The sequence below is a fragment of the Salvia miltiorrhiza genome, chromosome 7 (assembly GCF_028751815.1).
Source record: "Salvia miltiorrhiza cultivar Shanhuang (shh) chromosome 7, IMPLAD_Smil_shh, whole genome shotgun sequence".
Taxonomy (NCBI): domain Eukaryota; kingdom Viridiplantae; phylum Streptophyta; class Magnoliopsida; order Lamiales; family Lamiaceae; genus Salvia; species Salvia miltiorrhiza.
The window spans coordinates 52,801,026-52,814,489 of record NC_080393.1 but is presented as its reverse complement, the minus strand read 5'-3'; positions in this window follow the sequence as shown (position 1 = coordinate 52,814,489).

The window sequence follows — 13,464 nt, the reverse complement described above, 5'->3', positions numbered from 1 at the left end:
AGCAGCTTCAGTATTTACTCCCTATAAAAGGCATCCTCACTTACCTAAAATCCTTAGCAGCTGCAAAGAATTTTAGACGAAACAGGATCACCATATATAACTCAGCAACAACAACCAACAAACAAAACTTTCAAGGTATTCACTATCTCATTTGCACGCTTCGGTTTAATTAGGAATACAGAATGGTAGAGAACCTACATATGCATAAATGGACATAGCAAATATAGCAAACCATTCGTTTCTGTGATACATAATGAGCTATGATATGTTGTAAAAATAAGAATACAGAAAACCAAGTTTTCATTCCAAAATCAAGTCTTTATACAAAATTGAGTTTTCTGAAAACTAATTCTAATATACGAACCTATCGAGTGATAAAATGAGAGGGAAGATACGGTGGAAAGTCGAAGCTTGCTGCCCATGGCGACGGCGGCACCAGGAGAGGCGGCTGCCGGATTCTTGCTGCCAACGGCAGCGGCTGACGGCGGCGCTCCTCCAGCGAGCTGCTGGCCGTCGATCGCAGGCCAGCCAGCGGCGACTTCGGGCGAACAGCAGCAGCTCCAGGCGGCGACTCCGGGCGAGCAGCAGCAGCTCCAGGCGGCGACAGCTCGACTCCCGGCGAAGCAGCAGCAGCTCCAACGGCGGCTTCAGTGGCAATTGCCGGCGGAGCAGAGCGGCGGCGCGACGCCGGAATCAAGAACGAGAGTGAGAGAGGGATGAGATGGGTGTGTGCAGAAGGAGAAGAGAAAGTTGGAGGGAAGGGAGGAGCAGGACGACGGCGTATGCCGGACCATCGCCGGGAAGAGGGGCGATGGCGGCGGATAGAGAAGGGAAGAGAGGGAGCCGATGGTAGTGTGAGGATAGAGAGAGAGAGAAAATCGATGGTAGTGTGAGGATAGAGAGAGAGAGAGAATCGATGGTAGTGAGGATAGAAAGAGAGAGAGAGAACCGATAGTGTGAGGATAGAAAAGAGTGAATGTCGGTAGAGAGAGAGAGAGAAAGAGAGGAGTGGGCCTTTATCAATTGGGCCGAGTTTCAGCCGAGTTTGGGCCGGGTTTCAGCCGGGTTTGGGCCGATTTCGGACTCTCTTATTGGGCCTAGTTCATTTTATTTGTTGGGCCGGGGATTAATTCATTGGGCCATCTTTTTATTTCTATCTGGGCCGAATTTATTTAATGTTCTTGGGCTGGAATTTATTTAATTCTATTGGACCTGTTTCAGATTTGTTTAGTTCAGCCCAGCTCTTAATTCGTCATTTGGGCCGATTAAAGTGTCTATTGGACTAAGATTAATTCTTTCCAGTCCACATTAATTATTACTTGGACTCCTATTATTTATTAATAATGGGTCTCGAATTTATATTACTTGGGCTCCTACGATTTAATTGATTAAGTCCAATGAAATTTATTTATTTAACCAATAAGAATAATTATTTTAGGCCTCTTTATTAATCCTAATTATTTTAATTAGTAATTAATATTAAAATTTACTAATTATTTTTAAGGGTGATGATGGGCTCACTTATTGGGCTTCATGATTTTATTATCTTGGGCCTCATTTGTTGGGCTTTAGAATTTAATTGATGTTGGGCCTAATATTATTAATGCATTGGGCTTTGAATTTATTCATTTGGACTCAAATTAAATTCCTTTTGGGCCTTGATTATTTTATTTTAATTGGGTCTTCATAATTATTCTATTAAGTTTAATTAGAGAAGATTTTAAGACTTACTAATTATTAATTAGTAAGTGAATTAGATTATTTTAAGATGAGTAGATTATTAAAGATTAATAATCCGACCTCATAAGACGAGCTTTAATTCCTTAAATAGGATTAGCATCTCATAATTTAATTAAAGGAATATGAGTCATGCATAATCATTTCACGCATCCTCATTTATTGAGATTTTTTCGAGAATTAGAATCTTATTTTATTTTCTCGGATTAAAGGTCAAGCACCAGAGTTAGAGCTAAACCGTGAGTCTGCTATTCAGGTAGGCTTTCTACGTATAAACTAAAATTATATATTAAAATTGTTAAGACTTTATGCTTATGAATTTAAATGATATTGTCAATGCCTAAATGCTTTATGTTTTATTATTAATTGCCTATCTGATGTTAATCGAATTCGGATTCTGGATGGGACCGCAAATCCCTTCGGAATTAGTGTACACCTTGTGATCGTGAGTCATCTAGCGGGTTGGCCGATCATAGTGTCCGTAGAGGGAGGCCTCCCTCTCGGCACGAGTTACTGATATGGTGATTAATAATATAAAATACCTGCGCGGGTTATTGATGAAAGAAATGATATTATGTTTGGTAAATACGAGTCTTTAAAGGAAAACCCTCGTATTTTACTACTGTTGAAAGGCTTGACAATAAAATATTATGCATGTATGTAAATTTCGGCAAGTGTCCACTAAGTACTTTTGTACTTAGCCCTGCATGTATTTTTAAATGTGCAGGTTGAGCTGTGATCGAGGATGTAGTGTGCAAGCGGAGCTTCTGTCAATCTAGGATGAGTACCTCAGAGTAGAGTATATGTCTTCATACATATATTCAAATTATTATTCCGCTGCAAACACTGATTTTACTAAGACATTATGTTATCTGTCAAAACAATATGTACTATTTAATAATGTACTCAAACTCGTTGAGTACCCCTTTGAATAATATTATGTACGGTCCCCTTGTGGCCTTCATTGATATCTAGATATTTCGATTGATTTCTTTATACAAGTCGAGTCATCAAGAAAACGAATATGCCCTTTCTAAATCCCGCTCCTAAATTCCCTCCCTTAGTCGCGATTTTCCCGAATTTGCTATCCTTAGCAAGTGCGGTCGTGACAGAATGGTATCAGAGCGTTTCTTTTGCTCTGAGTACTACTCATTCCTTCTAAGTTGAGTCTAGATTAAGTAAGTAAATACACTTTGAACTAGTTGACAAAAGCTTGGCACTACATCTCGTCACGCTCAACGGAGGTTATGGTAAGTACTTTCAAGTTTTAATTAAGTTAATTTCTTGAAATGTATGAAGCATGAATAAGTATGACTATGGTATGAATCACAAGAACTTAGAACTGTTAAGTTATATATGCTCACTTTCACGACGGAACATAGAAGAGAACTTAGGGAGATGCCTTAACTTTTTCTTCATGTTACGATGACATCGACAATGACGGTCGAAATAGAGAAAGAAGAATCACACGAAAGGTCGCATGATGAAACCACGAGCATGAAGATTGAGCAGCATAACGAACGCCAATAGTACGTTGATGGCATGGGCATAGCTTAAATATTCGAGTGTTTTTCTACGATGAGATCTCGAATTAGCTTGGCCTTTTGAACTTATTTTGTTGAAACTTTTAGTGCTCGTTGCTAGATTTAAGAAAATATCATCATCACAAAACAAACCCTAAGTCCGGTAAACAACGACACTAGAACTATATGATAGTCGAATTAGGTAATCTGTGATTAAGTATTAAGAACCTGTATGACTTGTGTAAATGCTAGATTTAGATGATGAGGTATTTTTGCACGTTATGGTTATTGAACCAAACTTGTTTTCCGATTTTAGATATTTAGAACCTTATCGCCTTAAGTTACTTGTCGTGTGCTACTTTTGACGATAGAACTTCCTTTGTTAGATGGCGATGACTGTTTTCACCCGACGACGACCACTGCCCCCATGGGCTAGTCCAGAGGAAGTCGAAAAGTCCTACCGCACCTATGCTCCATGTCACGGGGATAACCTCGGACAGTTCCTCGCAGGTTTTCACAGACACTGGGTCGAGGCGAGTGCACATGGAGTATCAGGGTATGACGGTATCCAGAGGTTGATCTTACTGCTACCTTCCGAGTGGCAGGGATGGGCTAGGCAGATCTCTGCCCACTACATCTTTCGCCGAGAAGATTACCACGACCTCATGGGAGACTTCCCTAGCTTTATTGCGGAGCTTCAGACCTGTTTCACTTTGTGGGGCCGCGCCCCTCTAGGGCCCTACATCCTTCCGGGAGACTACGTACAAGTGGGGACGCCTTTGCCAGCGGAAGCACCCACTACTGCTCCCGAGCCCTCGATGGCCTTGCCCCGAGATCCTCCACCACGAGCCTCAGTTCTAGGGCGCCGTGGTAGGCACGATGACGAGGCAGGCCCTTCTCGTCCACGGGCTCGCAGGGATTTCCCATCGCCTCCTGACTCATCAGCCCGGGCTGCTACTCCTCCACCACCAATGATACCTACGGCAGAAGCAAGGCTTTCGACTGCCATGGCCAACGCTGACAGGGTCATGTCCAACCTGAGGGAGTTCATAGATAGGGGCAAAGCCCCTATGCAGGAGGATGATGGTACAGTACCGTATGGTACGATGAGGAGTACTCATCCCGAGCCCGTGCCACCTTCAGCTCCAACCGAGCCTCGTGCCACGGCCAGGATCAGCACCAGAGACGATCCGATCCGTGAGATGGTGAACGACATCTTCCGCTCAGCCCAGATCATGCAGGAGACAGGCGAGGGCCAGGGAGAGACTCCGTTGCCCAGCTGGGAGCCGGGCGAGGATGAGGAGGAAGACCCCGAGGAGGATGAGGAGAAGGACCCCGAGGAGGATGAGGAGGAAGACCCCGAGGAGGATCCAGAAGAGGACCCCCTGGCGTCACCGAGAAACAGTCGTACCGCGACTCAGAGTTCACAGATTTGATAGTTTTAGCTTGTGGATGTACTCCGGAAACGATAATTCGTTCCAATGACTATGTTTTTATTTATGTTGTTTCTAGCTAGCATTAGTACGGAAATGTTGGTCTCTAGGACATTCCGCGAATAAAAACCCTTTTATGATTGCTTAACTAGTAAGCCGATACATCATAGGGAGTACTAGATAGACTTTACTTACATTTTGAGTTGACGATGTAAAAGCCCTCGATGAGGCAATATTCCATGATATATATATGACCCTAGCATGGGCTTTCTGCGACGATCTCGTATATGTTTTATGTTTCTCTACGGGTTCTTATTCTTCACGAGTCAGTTAAGAATGTAGTAACTTTGAATAATGCGACTTGTACATGCAACGGTTCCTGTTAATATCTTAGTTTTGGAGTTATGATAAGTAAAATTTAACAAACAATTCTTTATTAATTGCCTTAGAGATTCCTGTATAGAATGTATTAAAAAGGGTGTTTGTAATTTGCAGAATGCCGCCTAAACGAGGTCGCCCCCCTAGGAGAAACGTTAACAATGATGGAAATCGCGATGAAATACCTGAAGGGCGGCGAAACGACAGGGAACCTACCCCACCCCCTCCACCCCCTGCTAGAAGGACTGAAGAACTGTTTCTTCGACAGAATCCGCCCACATTTACTGGGACAGGCGACCCAGCCGAGGCCGAAGCTTGGATACGCGCCTTGGAGCGTATCTTCACTTTCCTACACTGCACAGAAGAGGAGCGACTCTCGTGTATGTCTTTCCAACTAGCCGGATCGGCTGACTTTTGGTGGGAAGCCCGCCGAAAGACTCTGACTCCCGAACAATGGGCAGCATACACTTGGGAAGACTTTAAGACGGGATTATATGATAAGTATATTCCCAAAAGCTACAGAAAGAAGAAGGAGGCTGAGTTCTATAGCCTGAAACAAGGGAAGAAGACGGTGACCGAGTATGACAGAGAGTTCTGCGATCTATCGCGTTATGCTCCACAACAGGTGGATACTGATGAGAAAATGGCGGAGAAATTTTGTGCTGGTCTGAGGCACGAGATTCGGATGACTCTAGCTAGTCATGGTGGACTCTCATACACTGAGTCTTTGAACAGGGCACTGGACATCGAAGCTGCGATGCCAGTAGAAAGGTTGGCTCCGCTACAGACCTCAGCGCCAGCCAACCCACCTGCACGCCCTCAGAACTTTAAAGGGAAGCGCAACTGGAACGACCATAGAGGAAATGAAAACCAGACTAACAAGAGGCCATGGCAAGGAAATGCGCCGTTGGGACAATATCAGCAACAAGGACAAGGGAAGCAACAGGGTCCTGCCCCGGCTGGAGGCAGTCAAAGACAAAATGAAGTTCCCCTTTGTCCAAAATGCCACAAACCACATCGTGGTGTCTGTAAGGCTGGAACTGACAGTTGCTACACGTGTGGCCAGAAGGGCCACTACTCCTCACAATGCCCCAACAAACAACAGGGCGCGGCAATCAGGGCCACTTATGCCCAGCCCCTGCAAGCAGTTCAAGGGCAACACCAGCCCCGCCAACAACAGCCATACCAGCAGCAATACCAATACCAGCCCCGCCAACAACAGCCATACCAGCAGCAATACCAATACAAGCACCAACAGCGCCAACAGCAACAGAGGCGGCAGCAACCATTGCCGCAGCAGGCGAGAGCCTTTGCTCTCACCCAAAACCAGCCCGAGAAAAACCAGGGAAACCTGGCAGGTATGGGCAAGCTTAAAGGTTTTTCCATAATAATTCTGTTCGATACTGGTGCCTCGCATTCTTTTATATCTGCCCCTTGCGTAGATACTTTAGAAATCAAATCAGAACGAGCTAAGTGTGCCTTAAGAATCACTACACCCTCAGGAGGAAGATCTACCACCACACATGTTTGCTCGAACGTAGAATTTGAAATAGGAGAACTTAAGATGGTAGCAAACAATCTTAATATTCTGCTCATGTGGGACGTAGATATGATCTTAGGAATGGACTGGCTAGCTGAGAATCACGCCACCATCCTTTGTAGCGAACGAAAAATTTCTCTTCGACCACCTGGAAAGGAACCGACGGAATTTCACGGCATAGGTATGAAGAAAAGAGTACCAGTGATATCCGCATTACAAGCCAGAAAAGAGATGATGAAGGAAGGAAGCACAGCCTATCTCGTCTACCTAAACGGGGAAGCTAGTGAAGATAAGAAGGTGGAAGATGTGGCAATAGTACGAGACTTTCCAGAAGTTTTTCCTGAAATATTGCCGGGACTACCTCCAGACAGACAACTAGATTTCACCATTGATCTAGAACCTGGATCTGCCCCAGTATCAAAGGCACCATACAGGATGGCCCCAAAGGAACTACAAGAATTAAAGGTGCAACTACAGGAACTCTTGGACTTGGGTTTCATCAGACCCAGTGTCTCGCCTTGGGGAGCGCCTGTACTCTTTGTCAAGAAGAAAGATGGAACCATGAGAATGTGCATTGATTATCGAGAGTTGAACAAACTGACGCTTATAAACAAATACCCTCTCCCAAGGATAGATGATTTGTTCGATCAACTCAAAGGAGCCAGTGTATTCTCAAAAATAGATTTAAGGTCTGGGTATCATCAACTGAAGATCAGACCAGAGGATATATCTAAGACCGCTTTCCGCACAAGATATGGTCACTATGAATTCGTTGTCATGCCATTTGGTCTAACCAATGCACCGGCAGTATTCATGGACCTCATGAATCGAGTTTTCCATCCATACTTAGACAAATTTGTCTTAGTGTTTATAGATGATATCCTCATCTATTCTAAGAATGACCAAGAGCATGAAAATCATTTAAGAATCATCCTGGAGACATTAAAAACGGAGAAGTTGTTCGCCAAATTCAGCAAGTGCGAATTTTGGTTGAAAGAAGTAATGTTTCTAGGGCACATCGTATCAGCAGATGGAATCAAGGTGGACCCCGCCAAGGTGCAAGCAGTGCGCGAGTGGAAATCACCAACCACACCTAACGAAATACGAAGTTTCTTAGGTTTGGCGGGATACTATCGGAGATTCATCGAAGGATTCTCTAAAATAGCGAGACCAATGACACAATTACTTCGCAAAGGAATCAAGTATAAGTGGAACGAAGAGTGTGAAGCCAGCTTCCAAGAGCTGAAGAAGAAATTGACAACTGCACCAGTGTTAGCAGTTCCAGCAGCCGATAAAGAATACGTGATCTTCACAGACGCGTCCAAAAATGGGCTAGGTTGTGTGTTGATGCAAGAAGGAAAGGTCATTGCCTACGCTTCGCGACAACTAAGGCCACATGAATTGAACTACCCCACTCATGATCTGGAACTGGCAGCAATTGTGCATGCTTTGAAAATTTGGAGACACCATCTATACGGAGTTAGATGTGAAATCTTCACTGATCACAAAAGCCTTAAGTATTTTTTCGAGCAGAAAGACTTGAATATGAGACAGAGGAGATGGCTCGAACTCGTAAAGGATTACGACTGCGGTATCAACTACCACCCGGGAAAAGCTAATGTAGTAGCTGATGCTTTAAGTCGTAAAACTCAATCCGAATTAGGACTTCTTCTCACTCAAGAGGACACGCTTGTAAGGGATTTTGACAAATTGAAGATAGAAGTGGTTCAGCCACCGGCAACGACAAGAGCAATTATTGCAACTCTAGTAGCCGTCCCAGACCTCAGAGAAAGGATCGTCAGTGCCCAGAGAGCGGATGAGAGCTTGGAAAAAGTTCGTCTCAAGATCCGAACAGGCACGCCAGGAGGCTACCAAGAGGCAACGGATAATGCAGTTCTTTTTGAAGGAAGATTGTGTGTTCCCCATAACGAGGAACTCAGAAACGAGATCATGAGTGAAGCTCATGACACGCCCTATACCGCTCATCCCGGAAGTACCAAAATGTACCAAGATCTAAAACAGAAGTTTTGGTGGGACGGGATGAAACGAGATATAGCCTCGTTTGTAGAGCGTTGCCTTGCATGCCAGCAAGTGAAAGCTTTACATCAACGACCATATGGGAAATTGCAGCCATTGGAAATCCCAGAATGGAAGTGGGAGCACATAGCGATAGATTTCGTGACGGGTTTACCCAAGACAAATAGGGGCAACACAGCTATTTGGGTAATAGTAGACCGTCTCACAAAGAGCGCTCATTTTATACCGATTCCAATTACCCATGGATCGGAGAAACTAGCCCAACTGTACATTCGTGAGATTGTACGGCTACATGGAATACCAATATCCATTACTTCAGATAGAGATTCAAAATTTACTTCTAGATTTTGGATCAGTTTGCAGAAAGAGTTGGGGACGAGATTAAACTTTAGCACCGCCTTTCACCCTCAAACAGATGGACAATCAGAAAGGACAATTCAGACCCTTGAAGATATGTTGAGGACAGTGGTGCTAGACCGAGGAGGAAGTTGGGAATCAGTGCTGCCGTTAATCGAATTCGCCTACAACAATAGTTACCAGGCAACCATTGATATGGCACCTTATGAGGCGCTGTATGGAAGGAAGTGTAGATCACCACTTTACTGGGATGAGGTGGGTGAAAGAAAAATCCTTGGGCCAGATGCAGTAAGCGAGATGATTGAGACCATCCGCCAGATTAGAGCAAGAATTAAAGAGGCCCAGGACAGACAGAAGTCTTATGCTGATACCCGACGAACTGAACTACAATTTCAGATTGGAGACAAGGTTTTCCTTAAAATATCACCCTCGAAAGGGATCGTTAGATTCGGTGTTAAGGGTAAGTTGAGACCCCGTTTTGTAGGACCTTATGAGATCCTAGAAAGAATAGGTCCCGTAGCGTATAGATTGGCACTGCCACCTAGCTTTGGAAACGTCCACAATGTGTTCCACGTGTCACAGCTGAGACGGTACGTGTTTGACCCCAAACACGTGATTCACCAAGATGAAATGATTCTTAACCCAGACTTGACGTACGAGGAAAAACCTGAAGCCATTTTGGACCGAAAGGTGCAAGAGTTAAGGAATAAATCGATCGCGTCAGTCAAAATACTGTGGAGACACCATGGACCGGAAGAAGCAACGTGGGAACTTGAGGACCAGATGAAAGAAAAATACCCAGAACTTTTCACATAGGTATGCAAATTTCGGGACGAAATTTTTGTTAAGAGGGGTAGTATGTAACAACCCGCTCTTTTATTATATTTAAATCCAGTAATACGATAATTATTATTTCATCTTTCAGTAAATCAAGCCCAGTAATTATTTATGATTTAAATTCAGCTTATGACCTTGGATTATATTCAATTAAGCAGGATTATTATTTTATTACCAAGTCAGTAGCTTCGCGTAAATAAAACCGCGATGAGAATTATTGAGTAAGCCAATAATTATTTATTTCAGATTCATAACTGACTTAGTAAAGTCATGTTAATTATTAATCACAATAGAATTAATTTTCTATTTTTTTTTTATTTCTTGAGTCGTGAATTTATTCCGGCTTGTGAAGAATTAAATCTACGATATTAATTTAGATATTATTCCGTGTATTAAATCTAGCACGCTATGTTCCCTCAGCCACTCTATTCTCACCCGTGCTTAGTTTTTATTTCACTCTTACGTAGTCAAAAAAAAAAAAAAAAAAATTTGCAGCAAGCTAAATCTCAAGCATTCAACAGACAAATCTAATTTGTCAGCAGCAAATCTAATCTCATTAATTCTTCAACCAAAATCTCAAGTATTCAACAGACAAATCTAATTTGTCAGCAGCAAATATAATCTCATTGAATTCTTCAACCACGCCTAAACTTAGCCGCACTATTCACCATATTTTTCACATTAGCAGCTTCAGTATTTACTCCCTATAAAAGGCATCCTCACTTACCTAAAATCCTTAGCAGCTGCAAAGAATTTTAGACGAAACAGGATCACCATATATAACTCAGCAACAACAACCAACAAACAAAACTTTCAAGGTATTCACTATCTCATTTGCACGCTTCGGTTTAATTAGGAATACAGAATGGTAGAGAACCTACATATGCATAAATGGACATAGCAAATATAGCAAACCATTCGTTTCTGTGATACATAATGAGCTATGATATGTTGTAAAAATAAGAATACAGAAAACCAAGTTTTCATTCCAAAATCAAGTCTTTATACAAAATTGAGTTTTCTGAAAACTAATTCTAATATACGAACCTATCGAGTGATAAAATGAGAGGGAAGATACGGTGGAAAGTCGAAGCTTGCTGCCCATGGCGACGGCGGCACCAGGAGAGGCGGCTGCCGGATTCTTGCTGCCAACGGCAGCGGCTGACGGCGGCGCTCCTCCAGCGAGCTGCTGGCCGTCGATCGCAGGCCAGCCAGCGGCGACTTCGGGCGAACAGCAGCAGCTCCAGGCGGCGACTCCGGGCGAGCAGCAGCAGCTCCAGGCGGCGACAGCTCGACTCCCGGCGAAGCAGCAGCAGCTCCAACGGCGGCTTCAGTGGCAATTGCCGGCGGAGCAGAGCGGCGGCGCGACGCCGGAATCAAGAACGAGAGTGAGAGAGGGATGAGATGGGTGTGTGCAGAAGGAGAAGAGAAAGTTGGAGGGAAGGGAGGAGCAGGACGACGGCGTATGCCGGACCATCGCCGGGAAGAGGGGCGATGGCGGCGGATAGAGAAGGGAAGAGAGGGAGCCGATGGTAGTGTGAGGATAGAGAGAGAGAGAAAATCGATGGTAGTGTGAGGATAGAGAGAGAGAGAGAATCGATGGTAGTGAGGATAGAAAGAGAGAGAGAGAACCGATAGTGTGAGGATAGAAAAGAGTGAATGTCGGTAGAGAGAGAGAGAGAAAGAGAGGAGTGGGCCTTTATCAATTGGGCCGAGTTTCAGCCGAGTTTGGGCCGGGTTTCAGCCGGGTTTGGGCCGATTTCGGACTCTCTTATTGGGCCTAGTTCATTTTATTTGTTGGGCCGGGGATTAATTCATTGGGCCATCTTTTTATTTCTATCTGGGCCGAATTTATTTAATGTTCTTGGGCTGGAATTTATTTAATTCTATTGGACCTGTTTCAGATTTGTTTAGTTCAGCCCAGCTCTTAATTCGTCATTTGGGCCGATTAAAGTGTCTATTGGACTAAGATTAATTCTTTCCAGTCCACATTAATTATTACTTGGACTCCTATTATTTATTAATAATGGGTCTCGAATTTATATTACTTGGGCTCCTACGATTTAATTGATTAAGTCCAATGAAATTTATTTATTTAACCAATAAGAATAATTATTTTAGGCCTCTTTATTAATCCTAATTATTTTAATTAGTAATTAATATTAAAATTTACTAATTATTTTTAAGGGTGATGATGGGCTCACTTATTGGGCTTCATGATTTTATTATCTTGGGCCTCATTTGTTGGGCTTTAGAATTTAATTGATGTTGGGCCTAATATTATTAATGCATTGGGCTTTGAATTTATTCATTTGGACTCAAATTAAATTCCTTTTGGGCCTTGATTATTTTATTTTAATTGGGTCTTCATAATTATTCTATTAAGTTTAATTAGAGAAGATTTTAAGACTTACTAATTATTAATTAGTAAGTGAATTAGATTATTTTAAGATGAGTAGATTATTAAAGATTAATAATCCGACCTCATAAGACGAGCTTTAATTCCTTAAATAGGATTAGCATCTCATAATTTAATTAAAGGAATATGAGTCATGCATAATCATTTCACGCATCCTCATTTATTGAGATTTTTTCGAGAATTAGAATCTTATTTTATTTTCTCGGATTAAAGGTCAAGCACCAGAGTTAGAGCTAAACCGTGAGTCTGCTATTCAGGTAGGCTTTCTACGTATAAACTAAAATTATATATTAAAATTGTTAAGACTTTATGCTTATGAATTTAAATGATATTGTCAATGCCTAAATGCTTTATGTTTTATTATTAATTGCCTATCTGATGTTAATCGAATTCGGATTCTGGATGGGACCGCAAATCCCTTCGGAATTAGTGTACACCTTGTGATCGTGAGTCATCTAGCGGGTTGGCCGATCATAGTGTCCGTAGAGGGAGGCCTCCCTCTCGGCACGAGTTACTGATATGGTGATTAATAATATAAAATACCTGCGCGGGTTATTGATGAAAGAAATGATATTATGTTTGGTAAATACGAGTCTTTAAAGGAAAACCCTCGTATTTTACTACTGTTGAAAGGCTTGACAATAAAATATTATGCATGTATGTAAATTTCGGCAAGTGTCCACTAAGTACTTTTGTACTTAGCCCTGCATGTATTTTTAAATGTGCAGGTTGAGCTGTGATCGAGGATGTAGTGTGCAAGCGGAGCTTCTGTCAATCTAGGATGAGTACCTCAGAGTAGAGTATATGTCTTCATACATATATTCAAATTATTATTCCGCTGCAAACACTGATTTTACTAAGACATTATGTTATCTGTCAAAACAATATGTACTATTTAATAATGTACTCAAACTCGTTGAGTACCCCTTTGAATAATATTATGTACGGTCCCCTTGTGGCCTTCATTGATATCTAGATATTTCGATTGATTTCTTTATACAAGTCGAGTCATCAAGAAAACGAATATGCCCTTTCTAAATCCCGCTCCTAAATTCCCTCCCTTAGTCGCGATTTTCCCGAATTTGCTATCCTTAGCAAGTGCGGTCGTGACAATGCTCAATATGCTATTTATTGGAAATAACTATAGAACTCTTCGTAGTTAATAATGACATATCTATCGCCTCAAAAAAAATAAAATTGACA